The following is a 15348-nucleotide window of genomic DNA, read 5'->3' as shown; positions in this document are numbered from 1 at the left end:
CCACCTTCTGTGTTGGAGTGTGGACAAGAGTTTGTCCCCACATAAAAAGAACCTAGATTCTCTTAATCAATCCTGTTATCTTTAAATAATGAAATGATCTCTTCAAGCCGTAACCGATTGTATTCTAAGGGTTCAAGTCAACAATTCCCACTTGCCTATTTTCCATCTGCAACGTTTACCCTTTCCTCAATATACTTTCGTCAAAAACAAACAACATGCTCTAAAAGCAGCATCTGAAGTCTAATCTCAGTTTAAAGCTTGATTACCACCATGTCGTCCAGCGTCCAGGTATGTGCACATGAAAGGTCGTGACCTTTGCCGTCATTCTTTCGCAGAGGCAATATCGTAGCCTATGAGGTTTATCCGAGGCGTGATCTTTGCTGGTTGAAAACTTTACCCAATACCCCGCCAAGATGACTTGAAATACAGTCAGCTTTGGCAATTTTGCCAGTCTCTTAAGAGACTTACAAGGTCGTTGTAAATGAAAGATGTCTGCTAGTGTTGTTAGTAGTGAGATTAGGGGAATCAAAGTTCCATCCCAATCGTTGGTGTCACATTCATTTCAATCTTTAATGTGGAAGTCAACGTTAAAGATATTAAGGTTATGTTTTTACAGAGTGTTCTCTACGTCATATGTGATGATTTTGCGGAGAAAAGAGAAAATCATAAAAATGATTTAGCTGGCTTTTCACAGGCAGGGTCACGTTTTTGTCACACGTGCTTTATCTCGTGCACCTCAATAGTCAGTTCATCATGTTACGCAGACACACCTACACTTCCTTCAGCTTAGTAACGCTGCCTCTCTGGTGACGTTTTGGAGAACGGCTGCTTTTTCCTCAAGAGAAGACTGTCTCAAGCTGAAGCAAGACTTCTCCCCTTAAAGAGCTCTTACGTACTATGTTAGAAGACTGAAGCAGGTGCCGGCTCATTCTGGCCTTCTAGTAACATTGACTCTGTCCACAGACCAATGAGTAATGAACAGGTCATGATAAAGAAATCCCAATCCTTGTCTGCCAACATTATCAGACCGTAGGAGGCATGAGAGGTGATGCCCTGGTACTGAAGCATGAGCCCGGATAGCTCAGTCGGTAGAGCATCAGACTTTTAATCTGAGGGTCCAGGGTTCAAGTCCCTGTTCGGGCGATGAGTGCATGTTTGTGTCCTGCCGTCTGCGATCGTCTCCCCTTGGCGTTTGGGTCGGCCTCGAGGACGTATTGGATTTTGAAGGGCGGTTTCTCGGACAGAGGATGACTTGTCCTCGACTAAAATAAATGTAAGAGCTGTCCAAACTGAAAAGAACTTTCACTGACACCATTGCCCTTTGCTTTGCCGTGAAATGCACACAAGTAATGTTTTTAATAAGGCATGATTGTTAAAACTAGTTGTATTGCTTAATTAAACTGAGGCCTAGTCCTGTCTTAAACTAATCCCTGTGCGGGAAACCACCCCTGAGAGACATTTTGCTTAAGGTTTGCAGATGAAAGTAAACAAAAAATTGATTGAGACCTCAGAAAATGAATGCCAAGCACCTTCCGGCCGACGCACTCAGGCAAACCTGGAGGCACAGCCATGCCGGAGCCTGGTGGCACGCCGTGATCGTATAGTGGTTAGTACTCTGCGTTGCGGCCGCAGCAACCCCGGTTCGAATCCGGGTCACGGCAGTCCACCCAGGGATGTGGGTGGATCATCCCAACGCTGACCCTTTTGTACCTAACTGACCGACAAGTTCTTTTCAGCACACAACAAGCCCAGAGGGTTTGCAAGGATGACTCGTTGTAGTCGTGGCCGAGTGGTTAAGGCGATGGACTTGAAATCCATTGGGGTCTCCCCGCGCAGGTTCAAACCCTGCCGACTACGTGTGTCTGCTCCCTGGGTTCAGAGCTTCGCTTGTTGGTCGTTCCAGCTCACGAAGTGCTGTATTTCTGCTGCTCAAGTTGTTACCATTGGATTTGCAGATGGAAAACTAAGCAGCCTGTCGTAGTTTCTCCTGTGTGTGTTCAACAAGCAGCCCTGTTGTCAAGTGAGTAGCTTCCGTTGTCATATTGTCCATAAACAGCTCGCACAACATGAAACCAAAAAAGAGCTGGAACAGGTTTTTGTTTAGAAAGGATGTGCATTGTGGCTAATCGAGTTGATCCTAACCTGAGCCATGTTCTAAGATGTTAAGGATTAAGGCCCCACCCTTTTGTTTTCACAATTACCATAATTCCCTGCCCCGGCTTGCTGTCCTTAATTCATTTAAAAATGTTTTGCACTCATGCTTTTCCTAATAGACAGCGAATAATGAGTAAACCTCTGGTGAAGATCTCTTACCTGTCGAAAAGGCAAAACATACAGCAAAGCCATACCACCTTCTTCTTCTTCTTCTTCGTCGTTTAATGGCAAGTAGCACCAACTTTAAGGTGCATTATCGCCACCTTCTGTGTTGGAGTGTGGACAAGAGTTTGTCCCCACATAAAAAGAACCTAGATTCTCTTAATCAATCCTGTTATCTTTAAATAATGAAATGATCTCTTCAAGCCGTAACCGATTGTATTCTAAGGGTTCAAGTCAACAATTCCCACTTGCCTATTTTCCATCTGCAACGTTTACCCTTTCCTCAATATACTTTCGTCAAAAACAAACAACATGCTCTAAAAGCAGCATCTGAAGTCTAATCTCAGTTTAAAGCTTGATTACCACCACGTCGTCCAGCGTCCAGGTATGTGCACATGAAAGGTCGTGACCTTTGCCGTCATTCTTTCGCAGAGGCAATATCGTAGCCTATGAGGTTTATCCGAGGCGTGATCTTTGCTGGTTGAAAACTTTACCCAATACCCCGCCAGGATGACTTGAAATACAGTCAGCTTTGGCAATTTTTGCCAGTTTCTTAAGAGACTTACAAGGTCGTTGTAAATGAAAGATGTCTGCTAGTGTTGTTAGTAGTGAGATTAGGGGAATCAAAGTTCCATCCCAATCGTTGGTGTCACATTCATTTCAATCTTTAATGTGGAAGTCAACGTTAAAGATATTAAGGTTATGTTTTTACAGTGTGTTCTCTACGTCATATGTGATGATTTTGCGGAGAAAAGAGAAAATCATAAAAATGATTTAGCTGGCTTTTCACAGGCAGGGTCACGTTTTTGTCACACGTGCTTTATCTCGTGCACCTCAATAGTCAGTTCATCATGTTACGCAGACACACCTACACTTCCTTCAGCTTAGTAACGCTGCCTCTCTGGTGACGTTTTGGAGAACGGCTGCTTTTTCCTCAAGAGAAGACTGTCTCAAGCTGAAGCAAGACTTCTCCCCTTAAAGAGCTCTTACGTACTCTGTTAGAAGACTGAAGCAGGTGCCGGCTCATTCTGGCCTTCTAGTAACATTTACTCTGTCCACAGACCAATGAGTAATGAACAGGTCATGATAAAGAAATCCCAATCCTTGTCTGCCAACATTATCAGACCGTAGGAGCCATGAGAGGTGATGCCCTGGTACTGAAGCATGAGCCTGGATAGCTCAGTCGGTAGAGCATCAGACTTTTAATCTGAGGGTCCAGGGTTCAAGTCCCTGTTCGGGCGATGAGTGCATGTTTGTGTCCTGCCGTCTGCGATTGTCTCCCCTTGGCGTTTGGGTCGGCCTCGAGGACGTATTGGATTTTGAAGGGCGGTTTCTCGGACAGAGGATGACTTGTCCTCGACTAAAATAAATGTAAGAGCTGTCCAAACTGAAAAGAACTTTCACTGACACCATTGCCCTCTGCTTTGCCGTGAAATGCACACAAGTAATGTTTTTAATAAGGCATGATTGTTAAAACTAGTTGTATTGCTTAATTAAACTGAGGCCTAGTCCTGTCTTAAACTAATCCCTGTGCGGGAAACCACCCCTGAGAGACATTTTGCTTAAGGTTTGCAGATGAAAGTAAACAAAAAATTGATTGAGACCTCAGAAAATGAATGCCAAGCACCTTCCGGCCGACGCACTCAGGCAAACCTGGAGGCACAGCCATGCCGGAGCCTGGTGGCACGCCGTGATCGTATAGTGGTTAGTACTCTGCGTTGTGGCCGCAGCAACCCCGGTTCGAATCCGGGTCACGGCAGTCCACCCAGGGATGAGGGTGGATCATCCCAACGCTGACCCTTTTGTACCTAACTGACCGACAAGTTCTTTTCAGCACACAACAAGCCCAGAGGGTTTGCAAGGATGACTCGTTGTAGTCGTGGCCGAGTGGTTAAGGCGATGGACTTGAAATCCATTGGGGTCTCCCCGCGCAGGTTCAAACCCTGCCGACTACGTGTGTCTGCTCCCTGGCTTCAGAGCTTCGCTTGTTGGTCGTTCCAGCTCACGAAGTGCTGTATTTCTGCTGCTCAAGTTGTTACCATTGGATTTGCGGATGGAAAACTAAGCAGCCTGTCGTAGTTTCTCCTGTGTGTGTTCAACAAGCAGCCCTGTTGTCAAGTGATGCAGCTTCCGTTGTCATATTGTCCATAAACAGCTCGCACAACATGAAACCAAAAAAGAGCTGGAACAGGTTTTTGTTTAGAAAGGATGTGCATTGTGGCTAATCGAGTTGATCCTAACCTGAGCCATGTTCTAAGATGTTAAGGATTAAGGCCCCACCCTTTTGTTTTCACAATTACCATAATTCCCTGCCCCTGCTTGTTGTCCTTAATTCATTTAAAAATGTTTTGCACTCATGCTTTTCCTAATAGACAGCGAATAATGAGTAAACCTCTGGTGAAGATCTCTTACCTGTCGAAAAGGCAAAACATACAGCAAAGCCATACCACCTTCTTCTTCTTCTTCTTCGTCGTTTAATGGCAAGTAGCACCAACTTTAAGGTGCATTATCGCCACCTTCTGTGTTGGAGTGTGGACAAGAGTTTGTCCCCACATAAAAAGAACCTAGATTCTCTTAATCAATCCTGTTATCTTTAAATAATGAAATGATCTCTTCAAGCCGTAACCGATTGTATTCTAAGGGTTCAAGTCAACAATTCCCACTTGCCTATTTTCCATCTGCAACGTTTACCCTTTCCTCAATATACTTTCGTCAAAAACAAACAACATGCTCTAAAAGCAGCATCTGAAGTCTAATCTCAGTTTAAAGCTTGATTACCACCATGTCGTCCAGCGTCCAGGTATGTGCACATGAAAGGTCGTGACCTTTGCAGTCATTCTTTCGCAGAGGCAATATCGTAGCCTATGAGGTTTATCCGAGGCGTGATCTTTGCTGGTTGAAAACTTTACCCAATACCCCGCCAGGATGACTTGAAATACAGTCAGCTTTGGCAATTTTTGCCAGTCTCTTAAGAGACTTACAAGGTCGTTGTAAATGAAAGATGTCTGCTAGTGTTGTTAGTAGTGAGATTAGGGGAATCAAAGTTCCATCCCAATCGTTGGTGTCACATTCATTTCAATCTTTAATGTGGAAGTCAACGTTAAAGATATTAAGGTTATGTTTTTACAGAGTGTTCTCTACGTCATATGTGATGATTTTGCGGAGAAAAGAGAAAATCATAAAAATGATTTAGCTGGCTTTTCACAGGCAGGGTCACGTTTTTGTCACACGTGCTTTATCTCGTGCACCTCAATAGTCAGTTCATCATGTTACGCAGACACACCTACACTTCCTTCAGCTTAGTAACGCTGCCTCTCTGGTGACGTTTTGGAGAACGGCTGCTTTTTCCTCAAGAGAAGACTGTCTCAAGCTGAAGCAAGACTTCTCCCCTTAAAGAGCTCTTACGTACTCTGTTAGAAGACTGAAGCAGGTGCCGGCTCATTCTGGCCTTCTAGTAACATTTACTCTGTCCACAGACCAATGAGTAATGAACAGGTCATGATAAAGAAATCCCAATCCTTGTCTGCCAACATTATCAGACCGTAGGAGGCATGAGAGGTGATGCCCTGGTACTGTGGCATGAGCCCGGATAGCTCAGTCGGTAGAGCATCAGACTTTTAATCTGAGGGTCCAGGGTTCAAGTCCCTGTTCGGGCGATGAGTGCATGTTTGTGTCCTGCCGTCTGCGATCGTCTCCCCTTGGCGTTTGGGTCGGCCTCGAGGACGTATTGGATTTTGAAGGACGGTTTCTCGGACAGAGGATGACTTGTCCTCGACAAAAATAAATGTAAGAGCTGTCCAAACTGAAAAGAACTTTCACTGACACCATTGCCCTTTGCTTTGCCGTGAAATGCACACAAGTAATGTTTTTAATAAGGCATGATTGTTAAAACTAGTTGTATTGCTTAATTAAACTGAGGCCTAGTCCTGTCTTAAACTAATCCCTGTGCGGGAAACCACCCCTGAGAGACATTTTGCTTAAGGTTTGCAGATGAAAGTAAACAAAAAATTGATTGAGACCTCAGAAAATGAATGCCAAGCACCTTCCGGCCGACGCACTCAGGCAAACCTGGAGGCACAGCCATGCCGGAGCCTGGTGGCACGCCGTGATCGTATAGTGGTTAGTACTCTGCGTTGTGGCCGCAGCAACCCCGGTTCGAATCCGGGTCACGGCAGTCCACCCAGGGATGAGGGTGGATCATCCCAACGCTGACCCTTTTGTACCTAACTGACCGACAAGTTCTTTTCAGCACACAACAAGCCCAGAGGGTTTGCAAGGATGACTCGTTGTAGTTGTGGCCGAGTGGTTAAGGCGATGGACTTGAAATCCATTGGGGTCTCCCCGCGCAGGTTCAAACCCTGCCGACTACGTGTGTCTGCTCCCTGGCTTCAGAGCTTCGCTTGTTGGTCGTTCCAGCTCACGAAGTGCTGTATTTCTGCTGCTCAAGTTGTTACCATTGGATTTGCGGATGGAAAACTAAGCAGCCTGTCGTAGTTTCTCCTGTGTGTGTTCAACAAGCAGCCCTGTTGTCAAGTGATGCAGCTTCCGTTGTCATATTGTCCATAAACAGCTCGCACAACATGAAACCAAAAAAGAGCTGGAACAGGTTTTTGTTTAGAAAGGATGTGCATTGTGGCTAATCGAGTTGATCCTAACCTGAGCCATGTTCTAAGATGTTAAGGATTAAGGCCCCACCCTTTTGTTTTCACAATTACCATAATTCCCTGCCCCTGCTTGTTGTCCTTAATTCATTTAAAAATGTTTTGCACTCATGCTTTTCCTAATAGACAGCGAATAATGAGTAAACCTCTGGTGAAGATCTCTTACCTGTCGAAAAGGCAAAACATACAGCAAAGCCATACCACCTTCTTCTTCTTCTTCTTCGTCGTTTAATGGCAAGTAGCACCAACTTTAAGGTGCATTATCGCCACCTTCTGTGTTGGAGTGTGGACAAGAGTTTGTCCCCACATAAAAAGAACCTAGATTCTCTTAATCAATCCTGTTATCTTTAAATAATGAAATGATCTCTTCAAGCCGTAACCGATTGTATTCTAAGGGTTCAAGTCAACAATTCCCACTTGCCTATTTTCCATCTGCAACGTTTACCCTTTCCTCAATATACTTTCGTCAAAAACAAACAACATGCTCTAAAAGCAGCATCTGAAGTCTAATCTCAGTTTAAAGCTTGATTACCACCATGTCGTCCAGCGTCCAGGTATGTGCACATGAAAGGTCGTGACCTTTGCAGTCATTCTTTCGCAGAGGCAATATCGTAGCCTATGAGGTTTATCCGAGGCGTGATCTTTGCTGGTTGAAAACTTTACCCAATACCCCGCCAGGATGACTTGAAATACAGTCAGCTTTGGCAATTTTTGCCAGTCTCTTAAGAGACTTACAAGGTCGTTGTAAATGAAAGATGTCTGCTAGTGTTGTTAGTAGTGAGATTAGGGGAATCAAAGTTCCATCCCAATCGTTGGTGTCACATTCATTTCAATCTTTAATGTGGAAGTCAACGTTAAAGATATTAAGGTTATGTTTTTACAGAGTGTTCTCTACGTCATATGTGATGATTTTGCGGAGAAAAGAGAAAATCATAAAAATGATTTAGCTGGCTTTTCACAGGCAGGGTCACGTTTTTGTCACACGTGCTTTATCTCGTGCACCTCAATAGTCAGTTCATCATGTTACGCAGACACACCTACACTTCCTTCAGCTTAGTAACGCTGCCTCTCTGGTGACGTTTTGGAGAACGGCTGCTTTTTCCTCAAGAGAAGACTGTCTCAAGCTGAAGCAAGACTTCTCCCCTTAAAGAGCTCTTACGTACTCTGTTAGAAGACTGAAGCAGGTGCCGGCTCATTCTGGCCTTCTAGTAACATTTACTCTGTCCACAGACCAATGAGTAATGAACAGGTCATGATAATGAAATCCCAATCCTTGTCTGCCAACATTATCAGACCGTAGGAGGCATGAGAGGTGATGCCCTGGTACTGAGGCATGAGCCCGGATAGCTCAGTCGGTAGAGCATCAGACTTTTAATCTGAGGGTCCAGGGTTCAAGTCCCTGTTCGGGCGATGAGTGCATGTTTGTGTCCTGCCGTCTGCGATCGTCTCCCCTTGGCGTTTGGGTCGGCCTCGAGGACGTATTGGATTTTGAAGGGCGGTTTCTCGGACAGAGGATGACTTGTCCTCGACTAAAATAAATGTAAGAGCTGTCCAAACTGAAAAGAACTTTCACTGACACCATTGCCCTTTGCTTTGCCGTGAAATGCACACAAGTAATGTTTTTAATAAGGCATGATTGTTAAAACTAGTTGTATTGCTTAATTAAACTGAGGCCTAGTCCTGTCTTAAACTAATCCCTGTGCGGGAAACCACCCCTGAGAGACATTTTGCTTAAGGTTTGCAGATGAAAGTAAACAAAAAATTGATTGAGACCTCAGAAAATGAATGCCAAGCACCTTCCGGCCGACGCACTCAGGCAAACCTGGAGGCACAGCCATGCCGGAGCCTGGTGGCACGCCGTGATCGTATAGTGGTTAGTACTCTGCGTTGTGGCCGCAGCAACCCCGGTTCGAATCCGGGTCACGGCAGTCCACCCAGGGATGTGGGTGGATCATCCCAACGCTGACCCTTTTGTACCTAACTGACCGACAAGTTCTTTTCAGCACACAACAAGCCCAGAGGGTTTGCAAGGATGACTCGTTGTAGTCGTGGCCGAGTGGTTAAGGCGATGGACTTGAAATCCATTGGGGTCTCCCCGCGCAGGTTCAAACCCTGCCGACTACGTGTGTCTGCTCCCTGGCTTCAGAGCTTCGCTTGTTGGTCGTTCCAGCTCACGAAGTGCTGTATTTCTGCTGCTCAAGTTGTTACCATTGGATTTGCGGATGGAAAACTAAGCAGCCTGTCGTAGTTTCTCCTGTGTGTGTTCAACAAGCAGCCCTGTTGTCAAGTGATGCAGCTTCCGTTGTCATATTGTCCATAAACAGCTCGCACAACATGAAACCAAAAAAGAGCTGGAACAGGTTTTTGTTTAGAAAGGATGTGCATTGTGGCTAATCGAGTTGATCCTAACCTGAGCCATGTTCTAAGATGTTAAGGATTAAGGCCCCACCCTTTTGTTTTCACAATTACCATAATTCCCTGCCCCGGCTTGTTGTCCTTAATTCATTTAAAAATGTTTTGCACTCATGCTTTTCCTAATAGACAGCGAATAATAAGTAAACCTCTGGTGAAGATCTCTTACCTGTCGAAAAGGCAAAACATACAGCAAAGCCATACCACCTTCTTCTTCTTCTTCTTCTTCGTTTAATGGCAAGTAGCACCAACTTTAAGGTGCATTATCGCCACCTTCTGTGTTGGAGTGTGGACAAGAGTTTGTCCCCACATAAAAAGAACCTAGATTCTCTTAATCAATCCTGTTATCTTTAAATAATGAAATGATCTCTTCAAGCCGTAACCGATTGTATTCTAAGGGTTCAAGTCAACAATTCCCACTTGCCTATTTTCCATCTGCAACGTTTACCCTTTCCTCAATATACTTTCGTCAAAAACAAACAACATGCTCTAAAAGCAGCATCTGAAGTCTAATCTCAGTTTAAAGCTTGATTACCACCATGTCGTCCAGCGTCCAGGTATGTGCACATGAAAGGTCGTGACCTTTGCCGTCATTCTTTCGCAGAGGCAATATCGTAGCCTATGAGGTTTATCCGAGGCGTGATCTTTGCTGGTTGAAAACTTTACCCAATACCCCGCCAGGATGACTTGAAATACAGTCAGCTTTGGCAATTTTTGCCAGTCTCTTAAGAGACTTACAAGGTCGTTGTAAATGAAAGATGTCTGCTAGTGTTGTTAGTAGTGAGATTAGGGGAATCAAAGTTCCATCCCAATCGTTGGTGTCACATTCATTTCAATCTTTAATGTGGTAGTCAACGTTAAAGATATTAAGGTTATGTTTTTACAGAGTGTTCTCTACGTCATATGTGATGATTTTGTGGAGAAAAGCGAAAATCATAAAAATGATTTAGCTGGCTTTTCACAGGCAGGGTCACGTTTTTGTCACACGTGCTTTATCTCGTGCACCTCAATAGTCAGTTCATCATGTTACGCAGACACACCTACACTTCCTTCAGCTTAGTAACGCTGCCTCTCTGGTGACGTTTTGGAGAACGGCTGCTTTTTCCTCAAGAGAAGACTGTCTCAAGCTGAAGCAAGACTTCTCCCCTTAAAGAGCTCTTACGTACTCTGTTAGAAGACTGAAGCAGGTGCCGGCTCATTCTGGCCTTCTAGTAACATTTACTCTGTCCACAGACCAATGAGTAATTAACAGGTCATGATAAAGAAATCCCAATCCTTGTCTGCCAACATTATCAGACCGTAGGAGGCATGAGAGGTGATGCCCTGGTACTGAAGCATGAGCCCGGATAGCTCAGTCGGTAGAGCATCAGACTTTTAATCTGAGGGTCCAGGGTTCAAGTCCCTGTTCGGGCGATGAGTGCATGTTTGTGTCCTGCCTCTGCGATCGTCTCCCCTTGGCGTTTGGGTCGGCCTCGAGGACGTATTGGATTTTGAAGGGCGGTTTCTCGGACAGAGGATGACTTGTCCTCGACTAAAATAAATGTAAGAGCTGTCCAAACTGAAAAGAACTTTCACTGACACCATTGCCCTTTGCTTTGCCGTGAAATGCACACAAGTAATGTTTTTAATAAGGCATGATTGTTAAAACTAGTTGTATTGCTTAATTAAACTGAGGCCTAGTCCTGTCTTAAACTAATCCCTGTGCGGGAAACCACCCCTGAGAGACATTTTGCTTAAGGTTTGCAGATGAAAGTAAACAAAAAATTGATTGAGACCTCAGAAAATGAATGCCAAGCACCTTCCGGCCGACGCACTCAGGCAAACCTGGAGGCACAGCCATGCCGGAGCCTGGTGGCACGCCGTGATCGTATAGTGGTTAGTACTCTGCGTTGTGGCCGCAGCAACCCCGGTTCGAATCCGGGTCACGGCAGTCCACCCAGGGATGTGGGTGGATCATCCCAACGCTGACCCTTTTGTACCTAACTGACCGACAAGTTCTTTTCAGCACACAACAAGCCCAGAGGGTTTGCAAGGATGACTCGTTGTAGTCGTGGCCGAGTGGTTAAGGCGATGGACTTGAAATCCATTGGGGTCTCCCCGCGCAGGTTCAAACCCTGCCGACTACGTGTGTCTGCTCCCTGGCTTCAGAGCTTCGCTTGTTGGTCGTTCCAGCTCACGAAGTGCTGTATTTCTGCTGCTCAAGTTGTTACCATTGGATTTGCGGATGGAAAACTAAGCAGCCTGTCGTAGTTTCTCCTGTGTGTGTTCAACAAGCAGCCCTGTTGTCAAGTGATGCAGCTTCCGTTGTCATATTGTCCATAAACAGCTCGCACAACATGAAACCAAAAAAGAGCTGGAACAGGTTTTTGTTTAGAAAGGATGTGCATTGTGGCTAATCGAGTTGATCCTAACCTGAGCCATGTTCTAAGATGTTAAGGATTAAGGCCCCACCCTTTTGTTTTCACAATTACCATAATTCCCTGCCCCGGCTTGTTGTCCTTAATTCATTTAAAAATGTTTTGCACTCATGCTTTTCCTAATAGACAGCGAATAATGAGTAAACCTCTGGTGAAGATCTCTTACCTGTCGAAAAGGCAAAACATACAGCAAAGCCATACCACCTTCTTCTTCTTCTTCTTCGTCGTTTAATGGCAAGTAGCACCAACTTTAAGGTGCATTATCGCCACCTTCTGTGTTGGAGTGTGGACAAGAGTTTGTCCCCACATAAAAAGAACCTAGATTCTCTTAATCAATCCTGTTATCTTTAAATAATGAAATGATCTCTTCAAGCCGTAACCGATTGTATTCTAAGGGTTCAAGTCAACAATTCCCACTTGCCTATTTTCCATCTGCAACGTTTACCCTTTCCTCAATATACTTTCGTCAAAAACAAACAACATGCTCTAAAAGCAGCATCTGAAGTCTAATCTCAGTTTAAAGCTTGATTACCACCATGTCGTCCAGCGTCCAGGTATGTGCACATGAAAGGTCGTGACCTTTGCCGTCATTCTTTCGCAGAGGCAATATCGTAGCCTATGAGGTTTATCCGAGGCGTGATCTTTGCTGGTTGAAAACTTTACCCAATACCCCGCCAAGATGACTTGAAATACAGTCAGCTTTGGCAATTTTTGCCAGTCTCTTAAGAGACTTACAAGGTCGTTGTAAATGAAAGATGTCTGCTAGTGTTGTTAGTAGTGAGATTAGGGGAATCAAAGTTCCATCCCAATCGTTGGTGTCACATTCATTTCAATCTTTAATGTGGAAGTCAACGTTAAAGATATTAAGGTTATGTTTTTACAGAGTGTTGTCTACGTCATATGTGATGATTTTGCGGAGAAAAGAGAAAATCATAAAAATGATTTAGCTGGCTTTTCACAGGCAGGGTCACCTTTTTGTCACACGTGCTTTATCTCGTGCACCTCAATAGTCAGTTCATCATGTTACGCAGACACACCTACACTTCCTTCAGCTTAGTAACGCTGCCTCTCTGGTGACGTTTTGGAGAACGGCTGCTTTTTCCTCAAGAGAAGACTGTCTCAAGCTGAAGCAAGACTTCTCCCCTTAAAGAGCTCTTACGTACTCTGTTAGAAGACTGAAGCAGGTGCCGGCTCATTCTGGCCTTCTAGTAACATTTACTCTGTCCACAGACCAATGAGTAATGAACAGGTCATGATAAAGAAATCCCAATCCTTGTCTGCCAACATTATCAGACCGTAGGAGGCATGAGAGGTGATGCCCTGGTACTGAAGCATGAGCCCGGATAGCTCAGTTGGTAGAGCATCAGACTTTTAATCTGAGGGTCCAGGGTTCAAGTCCCTGTTCGGGCGATGAGTGCATGTTTGTGTCCTGCCGTCTGCGATCGTCTCCCCTTGGCGTTTGGGTCGGCCTCGAGGACGTATTGTATTTTGAAGGGCGGTTTCTCGGACAGAGGATGACTTGTCCTCGACTAAAATAAATGTAAGAGCTGTCCAAACTGAAAAGAACTTTCACTGACACCATTGCCCTTTGCTTTGCCGTGAAATGCACACAAGTAATGTTTTTAATAAGGCATGATTGTTAAAACTAGTTGTATTGCTTAATTAAACTGAGGCCTAGTCCTGTCTTAAACTAATCCCTGGGCGGGAAACCACCCCTGAGAGACATTTTGCTTAAGGTTTGCAGATGAAAGTAAACAAAAAATTGATTGAGACCTCAGAAAATGAATGCCAAGCACCTTCCGGCCGACGCACTCAGGCAAACCTGGAGGCACAGCCATGCCGGAGCCTGGTGGCACGCCGTGATCGTATAGTGGTTAGTACTCTGCGTTGTGGCCGCAGCAACCCCGGTTCGAATCCGGGTCACGGCAGTCCACCCAGGGATGTGGGTGGATCATCCCAACGCTGACCCTTTTGTACCTAACTGACCGACAAGTTCTTTTCAGCACACAACAAGCCCAGAGGGTTTGCAAGGATGACTCGTTGTAGTCGTGGCCGAGTGGTTAAGGCGATGGACTTGAAATCCATTGGGGTCTCCCCGCGCAGGTTCAAACCCTGCCGACTACGTGTGTCTGATCCCTGGCTTCAGAGCTTCGCTTGTTGGTCGTTCCAGCTCACGAAGTGCTGTATTTCTGCTGCTCAAGTTGTTACCATTGGATTTGCGGATGGAAAACTAAGCAGCCTGTCGTAGTTTCTCCTGTGTGTGTTCAACAAGCAGCCCTGTTGTCAAGTGATGCAGCTTCCGTTGTCATATTGTCCATAAACAGCTCGCACAACACGAAACCAAAAAAGAGCTGGAACAGGTTTTTGTTTAGAAAGGATGTGCATTGTGGCTAATCGAGTTGATCCTAACCTGAGCCATGTTCTAAGATGTTAAGGATTAAGGCCCCACCCTTTTGTTTTCACAATTACCATAATTCCCTGCCCCTGCTTGTTGTCCTTAATTCATTTAAAAATGTTTTGCACTCATGCTTTTCCTAATAGACAGCGAATAATGAGTAAACCTCTGGTGAAGATCTCTTACCTGTCGAAAAGGCAAAACATACAGCAAAGCCATACCACCTTCTTCTTCTTCTTCTTCTTCGTCGTTTAATGGCAAGTAGCACCAACTTTAAGGTGCATTATCGCCACCTTCTGTGTTGGAGTGTGGACAAGAGTTTGTCCCCACATAAAAAGAACCTAGATTCTCTTAATCAATCCTGTTATCTTTAAATAATGAAATGATCTCTTCAAGCCGTAACCGATTGTATTCTAAGGGTTCAAGTCAACAATTCCCACTTGCCTATTTTCCATCTGCAACGTTTACCCTTTCCTCAATATACTTTCGTCAAAAACAAACAACATGCTCTAAAAGCAGCATCTGAAGTCTAATCTCAGTTTAAAGCTTGATTACCACCATGTCGTCCAGCGTCCAGGTATGTGCACATGAAAGGTCGTGACCTTTGCCGTCGCAGAGGCAATATCGTAGCCTATGAGGTTTATCCGAGGCGTGATCTTTGCTGGTTGAAAACTTTACCCAATACCCCGCCAGGATGACTTGAAATACAGTCAGCTTTGGCAATTTTTGCCAGTCTCTTAAGAGACTTACAAGGTCGTTGTAAATGAAAGATGTCTGCTAGTGTTGTTAGTAGTGAGATTAGGGGAATCAAAGTTCCATCCCAATCGTTGGTGTCACATTCATTTCAATCTTTAATGTGGAAGTCAACGTTAAAGATATTAAGGTTATGTTTTTACAGAGTGTTCTCTACGTCATATGTGATGATTTTGCGGAGAAAAGAGAAAATCATAAAAATGATTTAGCTGGCTTTTCACAGGCAGGGTCACGTTTTTGTCACACGTGCTTTATCTCGTGCACCTCAATAGTCAGTTCATCATGTTACGCAGACACACCTACACTTCCTTCAGCTTAGTAACGCTGCCTCTCTGGTGACGTTTTGGAGAACGGCTGCTTTTTCCTCAAGAGAAGACTGTCTCAAGCTGAAGCA

The 15348-nt window shown here is 44.8% G+C and overlaps 25 non-coding genes across 25 annotated transcripts; all 25 read left to right on the top strand.

The window, feature by feature from the left end:
- Positions 1-323: 323 nt before the first annotated feature.
- LOC135719556 (U4 spliceosomal RNA) lies at positions 324-463 on the top strand. The gene has a single exon (XR_010521189.1). It is a non-coding gene; the product is annotated as a U4 spliceosomal RNA (small nuclear RNA).
- Positions 464-1070: 607 nt separating this feature from the next.
- trnak-uuu (transfer RNA lysine (anticodon UUU)) lies at positions 1071-1143 on the top strand. The gene has a single exon. It is a non-coding gene; the product is annotated as a tRNA-Lys (tRNA).
- A 446-nt stretch (positions 1144-1589) lies between these two features.
- On the top strand, positions 1590-1661 carry trnar-gcg (transfer RNA arginine (anticodon GCG)). Its single transcript has one exon. It is a non-coding gene; the product is annotated as a tRNA-Arg (tRNA).
- Positions 1662-1775: 114 nt separating this feature from the next.
- On the top strand, positions 1776-1857 carry trnas-uga (transfer RNA serine (anticodon UGA)). The gene has a single exon. It is a non-coding gene; the product is annotated as a tRNA-Ser (tRNA).
- Positions 1858-2736: 879 nt separating this feature from the next.
- On the top strand, positions 2737-2877 carry LOC135719538 (U4 spliceosomal RNA). The gene has a single exon (XR_010521172.1). It is a non-coding gene; the product is annotated as a U4 spliceosomal RNA (small nuclear RNA).
- A 607-nt stretch (positions 2878-3484) lies between these two features.
- trnak-uuu (transfer RNA lysine (anticodon UUU)) lies at positions 3485-3557 on the top strand. The gene has a single exon. It is a non-coding gene; the product is annotated as a tRNA-Lys (tRNA).
- Positions 3558-4003: 446 nt separating this feature from the next.
- trnah-gug (transfer RNA histidin (anticodon GUG)) lies at positions 4004-4075 on the top strand. The gene has a single exon. It is a non-coding gene; the product is annotated as a tRNA-His (tRNA).
- A 114-nt stretch (positions 4076-4189) lies between these two features.
- trnas-uga (transfer RNA serine (anticodon UGA)) lies at positions 4190-4271 on the top strand. The gene has a single exon. It is a non-coding gene; the product is annotated as a tRNA-Ser (tRNA).
- An 880-nt stretch (positions 4272-5151) lies between these two features.
- On the top strand, positions 5152-5292 carry LOC135719515 (U4 spliceosomal RNA). Its single transcript, XR_010521150.1, has one exon. It is a non-coding gene; the product is annotated as a U4 spliceosomal RNA (small nuclear RNA).
- Positions 5293-5899: 607 nt separating this feature from the next.
- Positions 5900-5972, top strand: trnak-uuu (transfer RNA lysine (anticodon UUU)). Its single transcript has one exon. It is a non-coding gene; the product is annotated as a tRNA-Lys (tRNA).
- A 446-nt stretch (positions 5973-6418) lies between these two features.
- Positions 6419-6490, top strand: trnah-gug (transfer RNA histidin (anticodon GUG)). The gene has a single exon. It is a non-coding gene; the product is annotated as a tRNA-His (tRNA).
- A 114-nt stretch (positions 6491-6604) lies between these two features.
- On the top strand, positions 6605-6686 carry trnas-uga (transfer RNA serine (anticodon UGA)). Its single transcript has one exon. It is a non-coding gene; the product is annotated as a tRNA-Ser (tRNA).
- Positions 6687-7566: 880 nt separating this feature from the next.
- Positions 7567-7707, top strand: LOC135719514 (U4 spliceosomal RNA). The gene has a single exon (XR_010521149.1). It is a non-coding gene; the product is annotated as a U4 spliceosomal RNA (small nuclear RNA).
- Positions 7708-8314: 607 nt separating this feature from the next.
- trnak-uuu (transfer RNA lysine (anticodon UUU)) lies at positions 8315-8387 on the top strand. Its single transcript has one exon. It is a non-coding gene; the product is annotated as a tRNA-Lys (tRNA).
- Positions 8388-8833: 446 nt separating this feature from the next.
- trnah-gug (transfer RNA histidin (anticodon GUG)) lies at positions 8834-8905 on the top strand. Its single transcript has one exon. It is a non-coding gene; the product is annotated as a tRNA-His (tRNA).
- A 114-nt stretch (positions 8906-9019) lies between these two features.
- On the top strand, positions 9020-9101 carry trnas-uga (transfer RNA serine (anticodon UGA)). The gene has a single exon. It is a non-coding gene; the product is annotated as a tRNA-Ser (tRNA).
- An 880-nt stretch (positions 9102-9981) lies between these two features.
- LOC135719513 (U4 spliceosomal RNA) lies at positions 9982-10122 on the top strand. The gene has a single exon (XR_010521148.1). It is a non-coding gene; the product is annotated as a U4 spliceosomal RNA (small nuclear RNA).
- Positions 10123-10729: 607 nt separating this feature from the next.
- On the top strand, positions 10730-10802 carry trnak-uuu (transfer RNA lysine (anticodon UUU)). The gene has a single exon. It is a non-coding gene; the product is annotated as a tRNA-Lys (tRNA).
- A 445-nt stretch (positions 10803-11247) lies between these two features.
- Positions 11248-11319, top strand: trnah-gug (transfer RNA histidin (anticodon GUG)). Its single transcript has one exon. It is a non-coding gene; the product is annotated as a tRNA-His (tRNA).
- A 114-nt stretch (positions 11320-11433) lies between these two features.
- Positions 11434-11515, top strand: trnas-uga (transfer RNA serine (anticodon UGA)). The gene has a single exon. It is a non-coding gene; the product is annotated as a tRNA-Ser (tRNA).
- Positions 11516-12395: 880 nt separating this feature from the next.
- On the top strand, positions 12396-12536 carry LOC135719611 (U4 spliceosomal RNA). Its single transcript, XR_010521235.1, has one exon. It is a non-coding gene; the product is annotated as a U4 spliceosomal RNA (small nuclear RNA).
- A 607-nt stretch (positions 12537-13143) lies between these two features.
- On the top strand, positions 13144-13216 carry trnak-uuu (transfer RNA lysine (anticodon UUU)). Its single transcript has one exon. It is a non-coding gene; the product is annotated as a tRNA-Lys (tRNA).
- Positions 13217-13662: 446 nt separating this feature from the next.
- On the top strand, positions 13663-13734 carry trnah-gug (transfer RNA histidin (anticodon GUG)). The gene has a single exon. It is a non-coding gene; the product is annotated as a tRNA-His (tRNA).
- Positions 13735-13848: 114 nt separating this feature from the next.
- On the top strand, positions 13849-13930 carry trnas-uga (transfer RNA serine (anticodon UGA)). Its single transcript has one exon. It is a non-coding gene; the product is annotated as a tRNA-Ser (tRNA).
- An 871-nt stretch (positions 13931-14801) lies between these two features.
- LOC135719564 (U4 spliceosomal RNA) lies at positions 14802-14946 on the top strand. The gene has a single exon (XR_010521196.1). It is a non-coding gene; the product is annotated as a U4 spliceosomal RNA (small nuclear RNA).
- Positions 14947-15348: the final 402 nt, after the last annotated feature.

This window comes from Paramisgurnus dabryanus, chromosome 14 (genome assembly GCF_030506205.2).
Source record: "Paramisgurnus dabryanus chromosome 14, PD_genome_1.1, whole genome shotgun sequence".
Taxonomy (NCBI): Eukaryota; Metazoa; Chordata; class Actinopteri; order Cypriniformes; family Cobitidae; genus Paramisgurnus; species Paramisgurnus dabryanus.
The sequence above is the reverse complement of the archived record's forward strand: the minus strand, read 5'-3'. Positions and strand labels throughout refer to the sequence as shown.